This window comes from Crocuta crocuta, unplaced genomic scaffold (assembly GCF_008692635.1).
Source record: "Crocuta crocuta isolate KB4526 unplaced genomic scaffold, BGI_CrCroc_1.0 scaffold3, whole genome shotgun sequence".
NCBI classification, from domain to species: Eukaryota; Metazoa; Chordata; class Mammalia; order Carnivora; family Hyaenidae; genus Crocuta; species Crocuta crocuta.
The window spans coordinates 13,415,129-13,437,154 of NW_027529934.1; the positions used below are offsets into that span (position 1 = coordinate 13,415,129).

General features: G+C 43.8%; 1 non-coding gene across 1 annotated transcript; it reads left to right on the plus strand.

Moving 5' to 3' along the window:
• Positions 1-5,148: 5,148 nt before the first annotated feature.
• On the plus strand, positions 5,149-5,255 carry LOC144230972 (U6 spliceosomal RNA). Its single transcript, XR_013334939.1, has one exon. It is a non-coding gene; the product is annotated as a U6 spliceosomal RNA (small nuclear RNA).
• The last annotated feature ends 16,771 nt before the right edge of the window (positions 5,256-22,026 follow it).

Here is a 22,026-nt window from a genome sequence, read left to right on the forward strand (position 1 = left end):
AGCTGCAAGAGGTCATACAGTGTCTATTATATGCAGAGATGCTAGTTTGGTCAAAAGTAATCGGCTCTGATTAAAATAGAGATAAAGTAGCTAAATTATAATAACAGAGCAGCTGCTAAACTCACTACTGATTTCTTCAGGAGACAAGGGAGTAAGGATTATTCCTGAGTCTTGTCCAAGAAGAGGCACAGTAAATTTTCCATCCAGTGTCAAAATATTTGCTATTTAACCAAGGATTCCTAGTTAAACTCAATACATAAATTGGATTATTTGCTTCTGCTCCCCATTGTGTTTTTATGTGTACTTTGTATGGTTGTACTTAACTAGCACTGCACAAAACACCCCCCCACACACAGATGTTCGATGTTGTCACATGAGGAAAGGTAGTTAAGTTTAAAAAAGTAGGTGAATTGAAAACAACAACAATCCATAAGTATCAAAGCATAAGAAAACAGATCGATGTAGTGTTTCTAATTCAAATGAGGAACTAGTTTTTTTTTTTAATGTTTATTTATATTTGAGAGATAGAGATAGAGTGCGGTTGGGGGAGGGGCAGAGAGAAGGAGAGAGACACAGAATCCGAAGTAGGCTCCAGGCTCTCAGCTGTCAGCACACAGGTTTGAATCTACGAACTGTGAGATCATGACCTGAGCCAAAGTGGGACACTTACCTGACTGAGCCACCCAGGTGCCCCTTGAATGAAGGACTCATTTCAAAAAGAACTTAACCAGGAACTTACAACTTATTTTGTCACTTGAGCATATACCCTGGGGCAGTCTCCGTGGGTAGGCATGATTTTATATATATATACATATATACATGTATATGTATATATATGTATATATACATACATGTATATATGTATATATGTATATATATGTATATGTATGTATATATGTATATATATGTGTATATATGTATATATATGTATATATATATACGTACATATATATACCACAGTCTCTGTGGTTATAAGCGTGACTAGGGGGGTACCAGCAAAGTGACTGCCCCCCAGGAGAGGAATCTAATACATGAGCACTTGCTATGACGATGGCCTGCACTGATTTAATTGAAAGACAAGTAAGGAGTCTGCTGCGATGCAGGGACCCGGCCTAATAAGGACTGATAACTGACTGGTGCCTCACTCTCAGTTTGAAGTTCTGTTTGATGGCTCTGCTGCCTGCCTACCACAGGGACTGAGACCTTAGTAAAGATACATTCCACACTCTGTGCGCGAGATGGACAAGCACCGTGAAAACTAAGCAGCTGCACGTGTGTGAAGACCACCCAGGCGAGGCTACAGCACATGTGCCTCCTCTCACACCTCCGTCACACTCATCCCACCCGGGATGTGCGGGGTGTGCGGGATGGACGGGAACTACCTCTCTAACCTCACCCCAAGCATCTGATTTTTTTGTTTTTCACGTGATGTGAATTTAAGGTTTTTTTCTTCTTCTTCTCCTTCTCCTTCTTCAGATATCACTAGATATATGCACTGTGGGACGTGGGAGACTTTAGAATCCTACCGCTCACCCCTGCAATTCCTGTTAGTTTTTCCATTCCAAGCTTGAACATTTACCTCCAACTGAGCCAAAGTTGCAACGCTCAGTTCTTTATTGTTTTCTTTTAAATAATTCAGACTTGGTGAGACGTGCAGTTTTTTAAAAAGAAAAAAAAACCACCTCAAAGCAAATAAGGGGAAGACTTATTATTTTTTTTGGAAGACTTATTTTTTGTTGACTTGCTAGCGGCGTGGGGGTGCACTTGCACTGGTGAGGGGAGAGGACTAAGAACGCAGGGGGCTCTCTGGACTGGCACCCAGTGTCCGTCAGCCTGCCTCACCCCTGGGAGTGAAGGCCAGTCTTAGCTACAGCAAAAAGGGATGTTTCCTCTTCCTCTTCCTTCTTTCCTTCTTAAAACAACCTTTTCCTGACCAAGGACTCCGAGAGGGTGGGACGCATTTTCTCTCCTCTGGCTAGAAAAACAAACACACAGTGCACTCCCAGCTTCTCCTTTGTGCTTCGTCACAGCCTCCCTTTTCTGTCTCCCTCGCTCGGGGAGGAAGAAGCGGCTAACCCCAGTGTCCTTGACCGTCAGGGTCTCACATCCCAGCCTCATTCAGTTTCCAGGATACCCAGCCCCCACCGCAGGCTTGGCAGGGAACCTCACCCCTGTTTAGAGCTGAGCCCCCAGGACTTGCTCTTTATCACTTTAGAGGCATTTTCTTTGAATGCAATCCAGTCTCAGATTCCCACGTTCCAAGAGGCTGCTCTCTGTCCGACAGAACATTCTGTTGCTGTTCTCTGTGAACCAGCCTTATTTTGTTCTTTTCATGAGGGAATGTTTCCATCAGGGGGCCTGTGAGTTGAAAAGGCTTGCTGCTCAGAATGAGAGTGGCTTTGTCTCTCCCCACTTCATGACCTCTGTCAGAAGACCCTTCGAGGTTCCAGACAGGACATTACAGAGAGAAGTGCCCAGAATCGTGTCGATGAAATTGTGAGATCTGCAAAGAAACTACTAGCCAGGCTGCCTAGATATATATTAAAATGTCATCTTTACAGTTTGGACATGACTCGCTTGTTTAGTTAATGCTAGAGGGGAAAACTGAGCTTGTTCTCAAGGGAGAGAAGCAGACGGAGAAAACAGGCATACGGACAGCTGACAATGTTCCAGCCACTTTGTCACAAAGAGCTGAATCCACCATTGTTAGAACCAAAAATCATTTCCCAGTTCAAGTCCCCTAGGAATGATACTGGGCTGGAGCAGAAGTGGCCGGAGCCCCCTCAATATGGAGGCCAAGAGCTAAATTCCATTCTTTCAACTCAGGTTTAGTATTTGTGATATATACATTAAGTGTCAGGCACTGGGCTTGGTGTTTTTATGCATGCTGTTTAATTCTTAGAGCCACTAGGAAAATAGGTATTATTACTGCTGGGTGTCTATGAAGTTAATTTATATTTATTTACCTTTACATCCTTACTTGGTCAGGTAGTTGTTCAAACGTCTGCTTTGGGTGATGATCCCAGGGTAATGGGATCAAGCCCTGCGTTGGGCTCCATACTGAGTGTGGAACCTGATTTAAGATTCTCTCTCACTCTCTCTCTCCCCACACACACACATACAAACAACAACAACAACAACAACAACAAATGTCTGCTTTGACAAGCCCTTCCTGAGCCCCCAGTCCATAACCACAACACCTGCCATTCTCTCTCTCATTTGTATGGCCCCTTTGATGCTGTAACCTTCTGCATGAATTCCTCCCAATTCCAATTTGTTAATTCTCTCTAGTCAACTACATTTAGTTTAGAAACTATCCTACTGAGTCTTTAAAAATTTTCAATGGTTAGGGGCACCTGGGTGGCTCAGTCAGTTAAGTGTCCGACTTCGGTTCAGGTCATGATCTCACATGGTTCGTGGGTTCGAGCCCCACGTTGGACTCAGTGCTGACAGCCAGCTCAGAGCCTGGAGCCTGTTTCTGATTCTGTGTCTCCCTCTCTTTCTGACCCACCCCTGCTCACACTGTCTCTCTCTCTCCTAGAAATAAATAAAACACTTAAAAAACTTTAATTTTCAATGGTTATATTTTTCTTCATAATTTCTAATTTTATATCTACCTGTATTTATTTCATTCTCTGTGTTAATGGCATAATAGATCACTGGCATATATCTTTTGTAAGGATGTAATACCTTAACTGATCTCTTGAAGGATCCTAAATGCACATATTTTCAAGTCTTTTTCAAAATTTATTATTATTTTTTTTTGGAAAAACTCATGTTCCAACTATTGATTTTATTGGCTGTTTCTTAATGTTAGATTTCTTTATGAATTTTAAAATTGAGTTTACGGGATCGCCATATGTAGGAGTATTTTCTCCCTCATGGGGTTGATGTTTGAGCCTGATTCTCTTAAAACACTAAGCCACACCTCAGGCTTCCTTTCATAAGCCAGGGAAGCCCTTCTCCAGCTTCTGATTGTAAGCTCTGAGCATGACTCTGGTCCCCACGCTTCCTACAGAGCACCTTTCCCCTCTGTCAGGCTTCTATCCGCAGAAGCCAAACTCACAGCTCCTACTACCTACTTCCAGATCCGGAGCCTCAGATCAGCCCCTCCTCTTAGCTTCGCATTTTGATTCTGTTCCAGGACTGTGGACATATATATGTATCTCATTTTTTAGCGTAGCCATGCCTTACAAAATTCTCTTTTGTGTGTTCATTATCGTTGCTGTGTTGGATTAGAGGGGGCTTCGTAGCATTCATGTACAATGCCACTGAATCTGGTGACTGGACAGGAATTGGGAAACATTGATAGAGGGGACAGAAGTGGGAGGTAAAAACTAGGTGATTAGGTACAGGTTGGAAGAGTAAAGAACCTGAAGAAATGATGAGCTCAAGCATCACTCATGAGTTGATGTGCAGGAAGCCTAGTTATTAAGATGGAAAGAAAAACCATCAAAGTTAAAGTTGGATTGAATGGCCATGACTTCCTACATCCTCCCTCTCCTTCCTCCTCTCAAGCCCCCTCTCCTTCACCCCCTTTCATGTTGGTGATCATCCCTAAGGGGCCCAGCCATTTTAGTTTGCCTACCATGGTTTTAGCCCTGAACAACCTGCTTCCTAGGAAAGCCTCAGTCCTAGGAATCTGAGATGGTTGGACACCTTAACTCTGTACCATTCACTTTGTGAGCACTAATAAAAGACTTCTAATGCCAAATTGACCTTACAAAAGGGTGAGCTTGAGCAACAATAATGGGAGAGCTGAGAAACAGAAGTACAGAATTAGGCAATGGGCCTCAGAGGCTTTGCTTGGGTAGAGGAAGCCACAGCCCAAGAAATACCTTTCACTCTGAATTCAGTATAAATGTAGACTAGAAAGGGATGTTTGAAGTTTGTGATTCTCAGAATTTACTTGCTTGGGGAAATTTGAACCACCAATGCAAATGGTGTTTATAATTCCTTTTATATTGGATTCAGAAATTACCTGCTTGTGCAAAGGAAGATTGTATACATATTATTTGATTTGATTTCTCTGTAGTCTTCCTCAATTCATTAAGTCATGCTGTCATTTTTAAAGTATGCTGTATTAGATAATATTCCATTCCATTGACTCCATGTTTATTATCAGTGATCAAAACCAGACATCACTTTGTGCTCACTTCAGCAGTACATATACTAAAATTGGAACAATGCAGAGAAGATTAGCCTGCCCCCTGCACAGTGATGACACGCAAATTTGTAAAAAACCGTGCGTCATTTCACTCTTTTCAAGGTACCTTTATCTTAGAAAAGCACTGGTCAGTTCTACAGCCACCATCACTGAAGCTAAAAATAATGTTGCCAAGGTTGCCCTTGACTGTCAGCAGTCATTGCTAACACAACGCTAATTCTGTTCGGATGGTGGTAGAAGTTGGTGGTGTGTAGCAGCAAGATACCTTGAGTTAGGGAATGAATTAAGATTGATAAATTCAATCTACTCATTATTATATGATTTCTCCTTACAAAATGCTCATTGTGCCACCCTCCTTTGCTGCTAGGAGTAAAGTGTTACCAGCTGGGACCAATTAGACATAAAATGAAAGTTGGCTGGGAATTTTCCAGGAACTGTTTGCTTTTCTAATAAAAGGGACAGACTTGCAGAAAAGCTTGCTGTCATCCCTTTCTCCTCCTTCCTGTCTGGAATATGGATGGGATTCCTGGAACTTAGGTAGCCACATCAAGTCTATGAAGCAATACGCATGATGAAGAAAAGCAATATGCCTATGAAGTCAGAGTGTGAAGGAGAGAAAGAGCCTGAGATCTTGATAATGTGGTTAGACCTTTCTGGAAACCATGCCTCTGCACTTCCTGTTTAATAAAAACAAATGTCCTTACCACTTAGGCACCTGTTATTTGTACCTTTACTTGCAACTAAAAATGAATGTCATACTGAAAAGCAAGGTGAATAATGCATAGTGATGACACATGGCCATGGCCATGGCCATGGGGTATATGTTGCAGGACTTGTCATGGTTTTTGGTGGATTGTTTTCATTCCATAGCTCTTTATACTAAATAGGAAAGCAAAAACACTCTTTTTGTCCCCCTCAGCGTTCAATGATGATTAAGTTTCAGTATAAACAAACTGTGCTATAATGTGCTGTTATTGCAGTGGCTATTAAGGGGTGAGACATGTAATTCTATATGATGCCACATTAAAACCCTTTCGTGCATCTTAGAAATATAATGTCATCTGGCTATATTGTTTTAGGGCAAAAGGAAATAGACTGATGGCCAGAAGAGCCTCCAGGGCAATGTTTTTTTCTGGGAGGCTGGACTAAACCCCCCAGTTGTCTTGTAAGCAAGACAATTGCTTACAGTGGGCTGGGAGGTGTACCCATGAACCCACTACCACATATAGAGCTAAGGTTCAGCCAGTGCTCAAGTGGGTAGTGAACCCAACCCAAGGCAGTCAAAATAGCTTCTCTGCTGGTAGGAGGATAGATCTTACCTTGATCAAGGATGGGTAAAAGGGTAAAAAATTAATCATTTGGGGAAATGCGGTAGAACAAGGTAAAGGGAACATCATCCCAAAGGCTCAGAGTAAGAACATGCCTCTGAAAATGATTTATTGCAGGAACCAGAAGATTTGGGGCAATGGATGGTATCCTTCTTACACAGAAAATAAAAAAGGAGAAAAAAGGCAGAAAGGAAGAAAAAAACCCACAACAGAAACCCAAAGAGGAGCACCAGGGTGGCTCAGTCCGTTGAGGGTTCAACTTTGCCTCAGATCACGATCTTGCGGCTGATGAGTTCAAGTCCTACGTCAGGCTCTGTGCTGATGCTTCACATTCTGTGTGTCCCTCTCTCTCTGACTCTCCCCTGCTCATGCTCTTTCTCACTCTCTCAAAAATATTGTAAACATTAAAAAGAAAAGAAACCCAAAGAAACAACTCTGTTAAGAATGAGCTATAAGATTTTTGAGTATCCTTAACCTCTGAGTACCTACTGTGGACCAACACTATCTTGGGGCTCAGTGATGGCTAAAGCATAGCTCTTGACCACCAAAGGCTCATGGTGCCATGATCCCATTCCAACATAGTAATTTATCACAAACTGAATTAAAACAGTAAGCTATGATATCATGAGGTCCTACTGTATTTTAAAGTGTTTACTTTCTGACATACTCACTCTATCTGGAAAGAAATTAAATTACCACCTCCTGAGTAAGTAAACAAAGTACTGAATGTTTTATTGAGCTCTGGTTGTTTTATGTAAGATACTCTAAGAACACTGTATCATTCTTTAGAAGATCTATTTCTCCTTGCTTATATGGTAGTGATGGAAGGTGCCCAAGAAGAGAGGCGATGACAACAAAAGCTGCTGCCTCTGTCCAGACAGCACGTAACCCCTGGTTGAGCCATAAGCTCTCTGATGACTCAGATGATGCTTCGCACTTGCACAGGAACATGTCAGGAAAGCCCACTCACTGCTTCTGATGTTGACAATGCCCAGTCCAATCCTGGCCACCTTGCTACTTCCAGCCTTCTCCTGCCCTCCTCTGAAAACTGAAATTAAGCCAACACCCTCAGAACATCTTATCCTGTCCCCCTCGCCTCCAAGGAAATATCAGTTCACAACAGAAGGGTGTAGGGGGAAGGAGACAATCAATTCTCAACCTATTATTTAAGCTTTTCTGACAGGACCCTACCTGCTGGGCACACTGATGGACCAAAGGATGGAAATGAGCCATGAGCTGGACCACTTACAGAGCACCGCCATGCCTTGGGCACAGCAACTGGGTAAGGGATAGGCATCCGACCCAGTGGGACCAATTGCAGTGTGTTTTTGGAATTCATGACCTGGGGACCAAAGAGCACAGTGCTCATTTTCTCTCTGTGGCAAGGACTAGCCACTCTGAACTCATCCAGATGGCATCTCCCACCATGTGGAGGAGCTGGCCTGACATGGAAGGGATGATACCCACACCCAGAGGTGCAGCGTGCTGGATCCATTTCTACCTATTCCTGAGGTCCAGCCTTACTGCGACCTTCTTGCCATCATAATAGTCTTCCAGATACATTTTCCTTTGAGAAAGGGAATGTGGGTTTAAAGTGGGTTTTGACATTTATAACCAAAAAAATCCTGACACTGACTGTTATGTTTGTGTGTTTTAGTTTTCCAAAAGAAATTTGTTTTCCTGATTATAAGAACGATACTCATAAAAATTCAAATATTGGATAATACAGTATATGAAATAAAAATTACTATAATTCCACCATCAAGATATAACCATTGGCTATTCATATTCTTCCAGGCATTTCTTTTGAAATATATATAGGCTTACAGGAGTACAATTTTATAACACACAATTTCACCTAAAAAAGTTTTGGCCATTTTTATGGAACATACTTCTAAAATTTACATTTTGAAAATGGTTGCATAGAATTTTATCTTAAGCTGTTTTTAAAGTTTATTTATATTGAAAGAGAGAGAGGGTGCACATATGTGCACATGAGTGGGGAAGGGCAGAGAAAGAGTGAGAGAGAGCATCCCAAGCCGACTCCTTGCTGTCAGTGCCGAGCCTGAGGTGAGGCTTGATCTCATGAATTGTGAGATCATGACCTGAGCCTAAATCAAGAGCCAGGCACTCAACTGACTGAGCCACCCAGGTGATCCTATATTAAACTGCTTTAATATAGTAGTTTATACAGTTGGTTGAGTGTCCAATTCTTTTTTTAATATTTATTTATTCTTGAGAGAAAGCACATATGCTGAAGCCAAGCTCCCCAAGTGCCCTACTCTTGATTTCAGCTCAGGTCATGATCCCAGGTTTGTGAGATCAAGCCCTGTGTTGATTGAGCCCTGTGCTTAGCATGGAGCCTGCTTAAGATTTTCTCTCTCTCCCCCACCTCTCTGCTGCTCATGTTCGCTCTCTAAATTAATTAAACTACTTTGATTAGTGTAACCAGCCCCCTTTCTGAACATTTAGGTTATTTCAAAATTTCTACTATTATCAAGAATACAACCGTAAACATATTTGTATGTACATTTTGGAGCATTTGAAAGATTTCTCACTCTTAAATTCTCATACTTTTATTTGTTTTGGGAACTTTTCCTGTGGCCTATCAATTTCATGTATGCTCTCTTGATTCACTCTTTATTTATTCATTCATACTGTCAACATTTACTGAGAGTATGTTATGGGCCAGCCACTGTTACTAGATTTTGGGAAAACAGACATAAGTAAGTTTTTGGATTTTATTCCTGAGAAAGAAGAAACTAGCATCTATTGAAATCTGACTCTGCTAAGTACTGCCTACTTAGCAATTTATTCCTCATTTAAAAAAAAATCCCGTGCAGTGTATTACCTTTTTTCTACAAATGGAGAAAGGAAGCTCAGAGAGGTTGAGTAGTTTGTCTAAAGATCACAATTTGAAAGGGCAAACCTGGGATTTGAATCCAGGTCTGACTTCTTTCTATCACACACAGTTTAAAGAGAGAGATGTAAAAACAACAAAACCAAGCTGTAAGTGCTTTGTAAAATCTGAACAAAAGATTGCATTTGGTCCACTACCGCAATGACCTGCCAAGGTAGACCTTAGACCTGTTTTTTATCTGTAGCAAGCAGCTATTTTTTTAAAAAATTTTTTAATGTGATTTATTTTTGAGAGTGAGAGACAGAGACAGAGCACAAGTAGGGGAGGGGCAGAAAAAGAGAGAGAGAGAGAGAGAGAGAGAGAGAGAATGGGAAGCAGGCTCCAGGCTCCGGGCTGTCTGCATGGAGCCTGACGCGGGGCTCAAATTCATGAACTGCGAGATCATGACCTGAGCTGAAGTCAGACGCTCAACTAACTGAGCCACCCAGGCACTCCAGCAAGCAGCTTTTTTAAGAGTCCAGGTTAAAGGGTCAAAACCAAACCTTAAATGGTTTGCCTGACTCCCCACAGCTCCAGAAGGCCCTTGGTAAGCCAGAATATTTGCCAGCTGGGAAGCTGGGGGAGAGAAGAAGGATGTTTCTAAGCAGCTCCATTTGGAGAAGCTAAAACTAGCAGGAATTCCTGCTAGTTTTAACGTGGGGTTCCTGGGAAGATAAGAAGAGCAGACAGAGCCATTTGAAAGAAGAGCTTGGAAGAAAGGGATAAACTGTGAGGAGGTCTCAGGACTCAGGCTGGTGAGGGTGACCACCTCAGTGGCCTCATACTATGAAGAAGTGATGCCCCGGCATAAGCCAGCCTTTGGGATCAGCATGTATTTCATTGGAGCCAGCGCATGGAGAAGCCTGGAGGTACTGCTTACCAGGCATGGGGCTGTAACAGCTCATTAAACTTGCGCAGTTTGTGACTTAGAATCTGCTGAGGGCTTTAGATTTGTCTGGATGAGATCCACACAGCTGACCCTGTGATGTCAAGCTAGGAAGTACTTCCCCAAATTGACAAGCCTCAGCTGTTTCTTACCCTAAACGAAGACCTGAAGTGCAGAGCACAGGCGTGCAGGGAGTTTACCTGAGGTGCAGGGGTCTCCACCCCTCCTCTCCTTGTACGTGTTCCAAGTGGGCTCCTTGTCCTGTGGGTGAACCCCCCACTGGAGGCATCACGGCGGAGCGCAGTGACTGTTGAATCTACTGTAAATCTTAAATGGAACACCAATAGATAAAGCAAATGAAATTGGAGCTGTTCCCATCTGAGCAGGAGTCAAGGATGCAAGGCTTCCCTTCCTTTCCAAGGACGTTCTGTTGGGTACACAGTCTAAAAGCCACTGTCATCGCTGGAAGACTCCTGAATTTAAAGTGAGGGCACTCTGGTTCTAATCTAGGCTCTGTCACTTAGAAAAAGTGTGGCTTTTGAGAAGTCATTTAACCTCTCTTAGACCACTGTTTTCATTTGTGAAATGAAGGTTATAATTTTCGTCTCCTTCAGACATTGAGGTGAGCAGCAAGTGCAACCATGTGGGGAAAGACAGCTGTAAAAAGCCCTAGAAGTGTGCCACATTCCTTTCCTTGGCTTCTCCACGTTTGCACAGCCCTAGGACTTTTCCACACCATTGCACTAGAGGACAAAAACACGCCCCTTGGAAACCAAACTGATCTACTTACTTGCATGGTTTCCAAAGAGAAATAGATATTTTGAAGGTTTGTCTTTGGGTGTTTCTCCCCTCCCTGTTGTATTCTTGGATTGCCCCTGTACTTTTCTCTGACAGACAGATGGACCCGCCCACTTCGGTGTCTCAGTCCCCTACACCTAGAGACTAATACTGCTGCCACCAGGCACACAGTGCCTTCCGTAGCAGGCGCTCCACCTGTGCTACACTGTGTCACTTAGATTTAGGGCTCTCTAGGAAATCCATTTTAGCAGGGAATGCCCAGGCCATTTCCTTCACTTCTCCAAGCGTACCCCAGGGTCATACAGAATAAAGATGCCAAGTCTCTTCTCAGAGTAACATCAGAGGAACCGTGATTTCTGGCGGTTCTCCTGTCTGGTGGTAGTGATAACACACCCACTCCAGACCCTCCCGCTGGCAAAATCAGAGATCTTAGGGAATAGGGGTTCATCATGGGGGTTCACCAGAGGGGACCGTGTCGACTCCTCAGAGTCATGGCTGACTTAAATATTGGGCTTGATTTGGAGCATGCTCTAGAAAATTATGTTCTCAGCTGCCTACACGGGAAGGGCTCTCCTTCTAGTGCCTGACATTCAAGGTGGGTTTTGAAACCGACTAAAGTGACTTGAGTTGTAACTCTGTGTTCCCAGATGGTCACCAGCTATATGCCAAAGGTATATGCTGTGAGTATTTTATTATATCGTATAGAATTTGTTTGCTGGATAAGAAGTCAGCCAGTGTTGTTGTTATTTGTACTAGAAGAGCGGGTTCAGGACCACGAAACCCACGGTCACCTCTTGAGGGCCATTATAGATAGGATAGAAATCGGATTTCAGATGGAAGCAATAATTCTGCTCCACATCCCATAAACTAATAGAGCTTAATGGCACAGCTGCTTACGCAGAAGAGATTTCTTCCTTCCCTTTGTTCCTGTTTTGACATTTCCTACAGGGTCATAGCCCACTTGAGTTAAAGGAGCCATAGAGGCTCTTTCTGGAACTTCACAGCCTAGCTTTGCTTTTTCTTTGGAATGATATAGTCCAGTGCAGACAAAGAATAAATAAGGTGAAAGGGGATAGGCCACTGGCAGAGAATTCTAGCCCTGAGATTCCTGGCAGCAAGATCCCCTCTTCTTGCCAGAGGGGCACTTGGGGCTCTCACAGCTTGGCCTCTTCCCACCACTCAGATCTGTTCCTTGATGTTCCTCTAAAATGTGGTAATCCCTTGGGGCCAGACTTCAGGACTCTGGCGTTTTCCCAGAGCATGATGTAAAGAGAGGAGTTTCTTTGCCTCCTCCACTCTCTCACCTCCTGCAGGCCATCCCTGTGTCTTTCCTCTGTGCCAGTGAGATGGCACACAGGCTCCATGTAGCTACCAGCCAGTTGTCTTCACAGGCAGAGTGTCCTGTCATTCAGCCTGCAGGCCGGTCGTATGCATGATACCACCTGCTGGCATCAGTCCCCAGGGGTGGAAGGGGAGGCATCCTGAGCCCTGGGCCCACCAGCTTTCAAGACTAGAGATTTCATATGCAAATGGGTGTGAAGTGTGTTTTGTTGCCTACACCCAACATTTAACTGTGATTCCTGGCTATGTATCAGAAAAGGACCAGAGAGTATATGGGACCATCAAAATCTCATTGGGTTTCAATAGGTTTTAACTTCCTTCCACAACAGACCTTCTACCAGAGCTATTAATTTTCCCATTTTTCTCCTTTCATTTTCTCTGTCCAACCTCTCTTTAGGGAGCTAATCCACCATGACAAGAGCAAAACCTGGCGGCCAGGGGAGGGGAGACAGGAGCCCAGATCAACTGCAACCTAGACCGTGGGCGGCTGCACTGGTCAGACCCCATCTCACAGGCCATGTCGGTCCTCACCATCCTCCCCACCTGCAACCCAGATCTCAGATCTCCGTGAGGCCTTCCCAGGCCCACTCACAGGGCAGAGGTGCAGGAAGTGCCTCTTGCTCCTGGGGTCGGAAGACAGGTGGGAGCTGACTGCCGCCAAACACATAGGGAGAGTCGTAAGTGAGAATCTAGAAGGTTCGCAGCCTCAGAGCAAGCCAGCCAGCTCTGGGACATGTAAATCCCCACAGGTGCAGGATGTAAATCACAAGGCTGACCAGGCAGCAGGTCACGTGCTTTGCATATGACCGCAGCAGGCTAAGTTAGGATCTGCCTCACATGGGGGGTTGGATTTAGCCAACACCCACTGTTGAGCTGCGGGCCCGCCCATGCTTTGTCTAGCACTGGGTCCGGCTTGCCCTTGGGAATCAGGCTGGGCTCCAGGCCACCACTGTATTGGGGTAAAGTCAGGGAAAACTCAAACTGCTCTTTGCCTCCCCCACAACCAAGTCTGAACATCGCAGATTTAAGTCAGGTGGAAATGGGGGCACCTGGGTGGCTCAGTCGGTTGAGCATCCAATTCTTGATTTCTACTCAGGTGGTGATGTCATGGTTTGTGGGTTAGAGTCCCGCTCTGGGCTCTGCATGGATGGTGCAGAGCCTGCTTCAGATTCTCTGTTTCTCTCTCTGCTCCTCCCCTCATCACACTCTCTCAAAATAAACAAATAAACTTTAAAAACAAATAAACTTTAAATCAGGCTAACATGGAACAGTGAAGTCTTGTCTAATCCTCTTGATGCTACCAAGTAGGTCTCTCTCTTCATTTCCCTAGTCCGAACACCACCGGATGCCATAAGAGAGCCCCCAAACAGAGATGCCTGTGCCCTCACACTTGTCATTGCTCCACAACAGCTGCAGCCTCCTCTCAGCTGTGGGATCTGAGCAGACCTCTAAAGCCCAGGCCAGGAGATAAGGGCCATATTTGCCACATCGCAGGGGCACATGTGTTGTGCTAAAGGCATGCCCCCCCCCCACCATGTCTCTGAAAGACTACACATTAGACAGAGGAAATTTTATCTTTTTAGAAAGGAGTAGGGGCCAGTAGGGGTAGCAGTGAGCCATCCAGTCAGGTGCCTGCATCACTGGGCGTCAGGGATGGATGGAGACTTGTCCACGGTGGGCTCGGTGACTCTGCGGTAGCACTGAGGTGGGGAGGAGGCTAGGGGAGGTGGCGACTAAGCAGGGCTCAGAACCCCTGCCCCAACCGGGCCCTAGGCAGCCTGCCCCGACCTGGAAAGGGAGAACACACTCCCTTTTCTGTTCCTGGAGATTAAGGGCTGTGTTCTTGTTCGGACAAGACTAGAGACTCTAATGGTCCCAAAGCTGAGAGGCTGGCTCTGCCTGGAGTCCGCTCACTAGCGCAGCAGGTGAACAGCACGAGGGGCTGGCGAGGATGACAGGCAATGTTTGGGAAACTGTTGCTGAGAATGGCACTTGGCCTGTTTTTTTTCCAGAGCTCGCTGACAGTGTTGACCGCCCACAGAGCAGGCCACCATGCCGTCAGCTGGTGCTCCAGTGACAACAAAAGACATGGAAGGGTCTATCCACAAGGAGTTAAACATCTGGTGGGGGAGAAGAGGTAGGACCTAGGAACACGGAGCAGGATCCACATGAACGCATGTAATAATTACATGGAGACGGATAGCAAAGGGCTAGACATTCCTTGGCAGCCAGTAAGGGCACATGGCCACACAACTACATGGGCCCATTAGATCCACTCTGGGGACTGATCCACATTTCTCAGGTGTCTGAAACCACTCTGATCTGTTTGAAGCTCTCATTACCATTTCTGCTCAAATACTGTTTCCAGTGGTTCCCTCTGGGAATCACCTGAGAGCACATTCCCTCCAGAGACCAGCTATAAACATCAGGCAAAGGGACTCTATGTAGACGGCAGACCGGGACCTGAGGAGGATAAGGTTGGCTCAAAAAACATCAAAATGCCTGACCCCTCCAAGCCTCTACCCTCAAATCAAGCCAGTCGTGCAATGGACCTCACGCCTGAGGGGTTGTTTGTGCTTGCGTGCCTGTGTCTGCTGTGTGGAAGGAAACAGGTGCTGTGAAAGATAAGCCGCAGGAGAAAACTACTGCCTTCTCTGATTAGCTGGGAAAAGACACAGAAGATTTTCTTCATATAGAAGTTAAAGCTGTAGAGAATGAAATCAGGGTTCCTCAACCTGGGTACTAATGGCATTTATGACCTGGATAATTCTTTCTAAATGGGGGCTGTCCTGTGCTCTGTACGATGTTTAGTAGCATCTCTGGCCTCCATTGACTATCCCCCAACTCAGCTGTGACAACAGAAAGCGTCTCCAGACACTTTCAAGTGTCTCCTGGATGTAAAATCCCCTGCCAGTGAGAGTCATTGCTACTTAGGAAAAGGGTTGGCTCCCAGGCAGCCTGACACATGCTCTGGAAAGGAGTTGACTTCCAAAATGGAAACAGAATCATAGGAGGGCCAGTGAAGTTCATAGGGTTCAGTGTGGCTTAAATTCAAATAACATGCAGTGCCTTCACAAGAAAAAACTTTCTGAGGATTTCCAGTGTTGGTGTAAATTACTTTTATAAGACTGTTAGCTAAATGTGTATAAACATGAAACTGGGCATACGTCCCACAGGCCTGTAACTTCCACAATTACTAAATCAAAACAAATTCACAATTTTGACAAACCAAATAGGAAACCAGTAAGAGGCAACAACATTAATTTAAGGAGGCAGGTGGGGTGATTTTTGTGGAGGAAACTGCTCCCTGACTTGTTACTTGGGTGCCCAGTCCCTTCTTTGGGTTGGGCATTATCCCAGGACTCAAATCTCACACGACATCGTCCCTTCAAACTGTGAAAACTTTGGTTGTGAGCCCTTCATGAGGTCACTCGGCAAATGCAGACTTTGCTTATGAAGGGCACCTAGGTTTTCTTCTTACTGGCTCAGGACACAATAGCACATCTGGCCCCAATGTAGTCATAAACGCGGAGTGATGCTCACACTGTCAGCTCTGATGTGGACCGACAGAGGCCCACATGATGCTCATATTCTTTAGATGTTTGTTGAAACGAAAATAATTTGTTATAAAAATTTTTTTGAAGTTCCTACAGAGAACTCCCAAGAATATACTAGGAGACTCTCAGAGGAGTTCTAATCGGGGCTGATACTCTTTACAGATGAGGAATGAGGCCCAGAGAATTGCCCAGGGAAACAGCTGCTGAACGTCAGGGCTGTCTGGAAGGGGGCCTCTGCTCTGGCGGCCGGTGCTCCCGAGATCTCCTCTCTTCCAGCCTGACTTCCCAGCAGGCGTTACAGAATTCTCACGTGGAACTATGTAGGAGGGCTGGCTTGTTGTTTTAAATGTTCATTCAGCTGAACTTACACTTAAATTTATATTTTAATACTTAATACTTAAAGTTCATTTATTTAAAAAACATTTTTTTAAATGTTTCTTTATTTTTGAGAGAGAGGCAGACTGCAAGCAGGGGGAGGGGCAGAGAGAGAGGGAGACACAGAATTAGAAGCAGGCTCCAGGCTCTGAGCTGTCAGCACAGAGCCCGACCCAGGGCTCAAACCCACAAACTGTGAGATCATGACTTGAGCTGAAGTCAGTCACTTAACTAAATGAGCCACCCAGGCACCCCTTAAAGTGTATGTTTTAAGGGCACTACACGGAACTCAGAAGTTTCTTTTTAAAAATCATGATCCTGTAGCACTTAATGGTAGGGTTAGAAAGCATTTTGCATGCCCTTGTGGGTGTGAACTATAACCATACATAAAAGTACATTCAACGTCAATATCCAGTTTGGTAAGTAATTATAAAGTGAAAATCCGCAGAACCACAGCCAGGTGAAGAAAGAACGCTTCTAGTGTGTAGAAGTCTCAATATTCTTGGTCACAATACTTTCCTTCCCATCAAAGTAACCATTATCTTGACTTTTGTTATAATGATTTCCTTGCTCTTTATAATTTTACTGGCTCTATATGCACCTCTAAGCCACGGAATTTTGCCTGTTTATAAGCCTTCTACCAGCGAAGCCTCACGCTGTGTATTTGTGTCTTGAGATTTGCGAAGTTCACTGGTACATTGGCTCAAGCTCCTGGTTAGCCCTTTCTGTGTTGGGTGGACATTTGGGTTCCAGCGTGGGGCTATTCTGAACAATGTCTCTGAATAAAAAAAAAACATTTTTTTAAAATGTTTTATTTATTTCTGAGAGAGAGAGACAGCATGAGCAAGGGAGGGTCAGAGAGAGAGGGAGAGACAGAATCCAAAACAGGCTCCACGCTTTGAGCTGTCAGCACAGAGCCCGACACGGGGCTCGAACCCACAAACCATGAGATCATGACCTGAGCTGAAGTTGGACGCCTAACCGACTGAGTCACCCAGGCACCTCTCTGAAAACATTTTTGTATATGTCTCCGAGCATAGACTATACATCTCACTCTAGGGCATTTTCCCACAATGCCATCTCTTCTGTGGGGAATGAAGTGTGTGAGTTTTAGACCTCAGTTGATAATGGTGACAACTTTCTAAAATCATTGCTTCAATGCCAACTNCCATTCTCATTAACACTTGCTGTTTTCAAACAGGAAATTTTAACTGGTCAGTGGGTGTGTAGGGATATCTCATTGGTATTTCCCTGATTACTAATGAAATGAAGCACCTTTTGCCACACTTTTTGGCCACATAAATTTCCTCTTATGTTGTGATGTACCTGTTCCAGGCTTTTGCCATCTTTCTTTTCTTTTTTAAAAATTTTTAAAAATGTTTTTATTTTATTTGTGAGAGAGACAGACAGCTTGAGCAGGGAAGGGTCAGAGAGAGAGGGAGACACAGAATCTGAAACAGGCTCCAGGCTCTGAGCTAGCTGTCAGTACAGAGCCCGAAGCGGGGCTCGAACCCACGAACCGTGAGGTCATGACCTGAGCCAAAGTTGGACACGTAACTGACTGAGCCACCCAGGCACCCCCTTTTGCCATCTTTCTACTGTCAGATTTAAATTTTCTCTTTAAACAAATTTAACCATCAAAATTACATTTGACAGACAAGTGTACCCGTCTTCCAAGGTACCTCTGCTCACCTGAGAGCTGTACATAGTTCAAGGGAAACTGTCAGAGATCAGTAAGCTTAGAAGTAATTGTTTTTCAACTCCACATCATTGAAACGATAACAACAGGGGTTCACTGAAAAACAGCCATCCAAATCTTTTCTTCTTGTTTCCATTTTCCACATCTAACATTCTCTTATTGAATTTTGCCCTCTCTTGGTTCCCTACATTTTAATAGAGAACAAACATTCCCCTATATATCACAGCCCTTTGTTAAAATCACCAAGTGTAGACAAGGTCATCATTCTATTCTGTATTTCTCAGTGCTGTGTGTGGAGTGCACTGTTATGAGTTAGCTAAATGTCAATAATAAAATGGTGCCTCTATTCTATTTATGACCTTTGAAGCTGAGATGATATCAAGTAAAATATGTGTATATGGCTATCATAGCCATACATATCTAGTAAAAAAAAATAATAATAATAAGCAGCTCACCCAAGCCTCAGCTCTAGCTTTTGCTCACCTTATCTTCTTTAGACATTTGGACCATGAGCTCACTGGCAAAGGCTGAAGCCATACAATGTACCATTGAATAAATTATTCAGTAATCTGTGATGTCCTTGGAACATGAGAATCCCCTATTAAAGAAGAAATAGCTGCACTGCTTACGGAGGCATGTGCCTACTATTTATAGTCTTTACAGAAGTTGCTTTGCTAGCAAACCCAATCAGGACTCCCTGGCAATTTACAGAATGGTATTTGTTGTAGGGTTTTTATAATAAGCTATTCATATGTGCATAAGTGTGGGTGTGTGATGCACACACCTACATGCCCAGAAGGCCACAGAGAGAGCCCGAGCAGCTCTGGGTTGTTTGTTAGAGCTGTGCCATTTCCCCCTTAGCACGTTGGACACTCAAATAGGGACAAAGAAACGATAGGTCACCCACAGATTCAATGACATGTATTCCTGATGGTATCTAGGCAACTGGGTCTCTACTTTTATTCAAAGTAAATGTTTTAGGCTTCAGCTAAAAATGTCAGATTTCCCTCCTAGACAAGTAGGAGCCTGAAACATTGGGTCTTCTCCCCCTTACGTCTTTCTTCTCTCTGAGGTATGGGCACGATGGTCTGAAAGCTGGGGTGAGACTTGGGTTGCACAGAGTTGAGGAACCAAGGAGACAGCATAAATGAATTCTCATTTTGGAAGGGCTGGAAGAGAAATAGCCAGGTGTCTGTTTTTTCATGGTGAAGCTTTTTGATTAGAAAAATATTTTATGGGGTGCCTGGATGGCTCAGTCGGTTAAGTGGCTGACTCCTGCTTTCGGCTCAGGTCATGATCTCCAGGTTTGTGAGACTGAGCCCCCCATTGGACTCTGCACTGACAGCTTGGAGCCTGCTTCAGATTCTCTCTCACCCTCTGCCCCTCCCCCGCTCACACCTGCTCTCTTCTCTGTCTCAAAAATAAAATAAAAATAAATAAATAAAAACCTTTGAAAACAGAAAAGTATTTTATAGATACAGAATATAACTGGTATGTAGACAAAGCAATTCCCTTTATAATAGGCCCACAAAGGCCAGAATAGTCATTTAACTACATACTCATACAGTCAGTGTATGTCATGTTAACTTTTGAGTTGACAATTGCTGAAAAGGTTTTAATATTGTATATCAAGTCATGTCTCAAAAGCAGGCACTAATAGAATTCTTGGCATACTGAAAAATGTGTGACCAAATGAGTGAAATGAAATTACATGATATAGTATTTGGAATTTTTCAGCACTTCACACAATTGTTCAGTTGTAAATAAGCTTCTGAAAAATAAAAGTCTATGAAAGCTGTGCAAGTGATCGATAATAATAAAAGTTAAAATATTAAACTAGATTTTTAAAAAATTACATTTTTAATGAGTGAATGAGATTTAACTGTACACCTATTAGAGTGGCTAATTAAATTAAATTTTTGAAAATGTGATAATACCAATTGCTGGCAAGAATGCAGAGAAACTAGATCACGCATGCATTGCTGGTACATACAATCGCTCTGGAGAACATTTGGTAGTTTCTTATAAATCTAAACATGCAATTACCATGTGACCCAGCAGCTGTGCTCTTGGGCACTTATCCCAGAGAAATAAAAACATAGGTTTTATGTTTACACAAAAGCCTGTATATGAATGTTCATAGCAGCTTTATTCAGAATAGCCCCAAACTGGAAACCCAGATGTCCTGAACATCCTAGATACTCAGTGGGTAAACAGTTAAACCAAATGTGGTACATCTATACCTGGGAACCACTGACGTACAGAAAACCGTAGGTGGGTCCCAAGAGAATTAGGCTGAGTGAAAAAAGCTAAAGGTTACATTTGTTATGAGTTCATTTTTTAAGTGTTTATTTTTGAGAGAGAGAGCACGTGCAAGAGAAAGCAAGATCGGGAGAGGGGTAGAGAGAGAGAGAGGGAGACACAGAATCCCAAGCAGGCTCCAGGTTCTGAGCTGTCAGCACAGAGCCTGAGGCAGGGCTCAAATCCACAAGCGAGGAGATCATGACCCAAGCCTAAGTTGGATCCTTAACCCCCTGAGTCACCCAGGTGCCCCTTATGCGTTCATTTATAAAAAACACTACTGAAAACAACAAAATTATAGCGATGGAGAATAAATTAGTAGTTCGGTTTGGGAGCTGAGGAGGGGGTGGGGAGAGGAAGATGGGTGGGGTTATACAAAACTAACATGAGAGATGATGACTGATATGCAAACCTCCACTCGTGATAAAATAGCATAGAACTAAATGTGCACACACAGATGTGTACGTGCGAGATGGGAACACGATCTGGGGATTCTGCCAGTGTCAATATCCCGGTTGACATTTGTACTATAGTTTTGCAAGATGTTATCACTTGGAGAAACCTGGTGAAGAACACATGGTATCTCCCTGTATTATTTCTTACCACTGCATGTGAATCTGTAACTATCTCCAAATAAAGTGTTTAATTACATTTTTAAAATTTAATGAAACCTGATATTCTTGTGATAGACATCTGTTAACCTTGTCATAGAGAGAGAGAATCCAGGTATGCAGCTAAAGGAAGACCAGTGGGAAAGCCTGAGAAAAAGTTCAAAGTACAGGACAAAGGCAGAGGCAGAGCTATTCCTGTGAGTGTGTGTGTGTGTGCGCGCGCGCACACACACACACGTGCACGCACCTGACTCTCTGCACATACATGTGTGTGAAGGGAAGGTACCAGCAGAGGTTATTTTCAGAGTGTCAGGGCAGGGTGGGGAGGACGTGCTTAACACTAGGGATCTGCTATGTGCTAGTGAGGAAGGTTCCAGAGGCAAAAGAGGGGACAGGTGGCAGCTTCCTATGGGGCTTAAGGTCCAACCAGGAGTTTTTTAACCTCAGTAACCCAAACATACACCATTAGCTAAACCTAGAATTATTCCAATTACTGGAACCAAATCCTTTTCTCCCCCCCCCCCTTCTTTCTGATGGATTCAAACCACAGGGAACAGTGGATTCTCTTTGGGTGGCTGTGAATGGGGCTGTATTAATCACCACAATCTTCCATTGTGCTTCTGTTTGGTTATCAAACTGCAATTCCATTGATACTCCGTCTGTATGCACCATGCAAATTCGTCCAGTTGAATTGAAAACCTGTTCTGAATTTGTAATTACTATATGACCTTACTGAGATCTCCATTAACTCAGCTTTAGGATAATCCAAGGTGAAGAAAAAAAAGAGTTGACAAAGAAAGAAAAGAAATGGGTGAGCCAAGGCTAGCACTGGGATGGGTTTTCTTAGGCCTTGGGTAGGTGCAAGGGAAGCTTATGGCCTGGGCTCACTCTGGGTCTTGCCCACCTAGAGCTGGATGTGAATGGAAACGACTAATACAAACTCCTGACTTGTTGAAGGGTAGCTGGGGGTCCAGGAGATGGGTGGCAAATAAAATGTACTTATGGTTCTGTTCAAAATTATAAGTCTCAATAATTTTTTTTTTAATTTTAGAGAGAGAGCACCG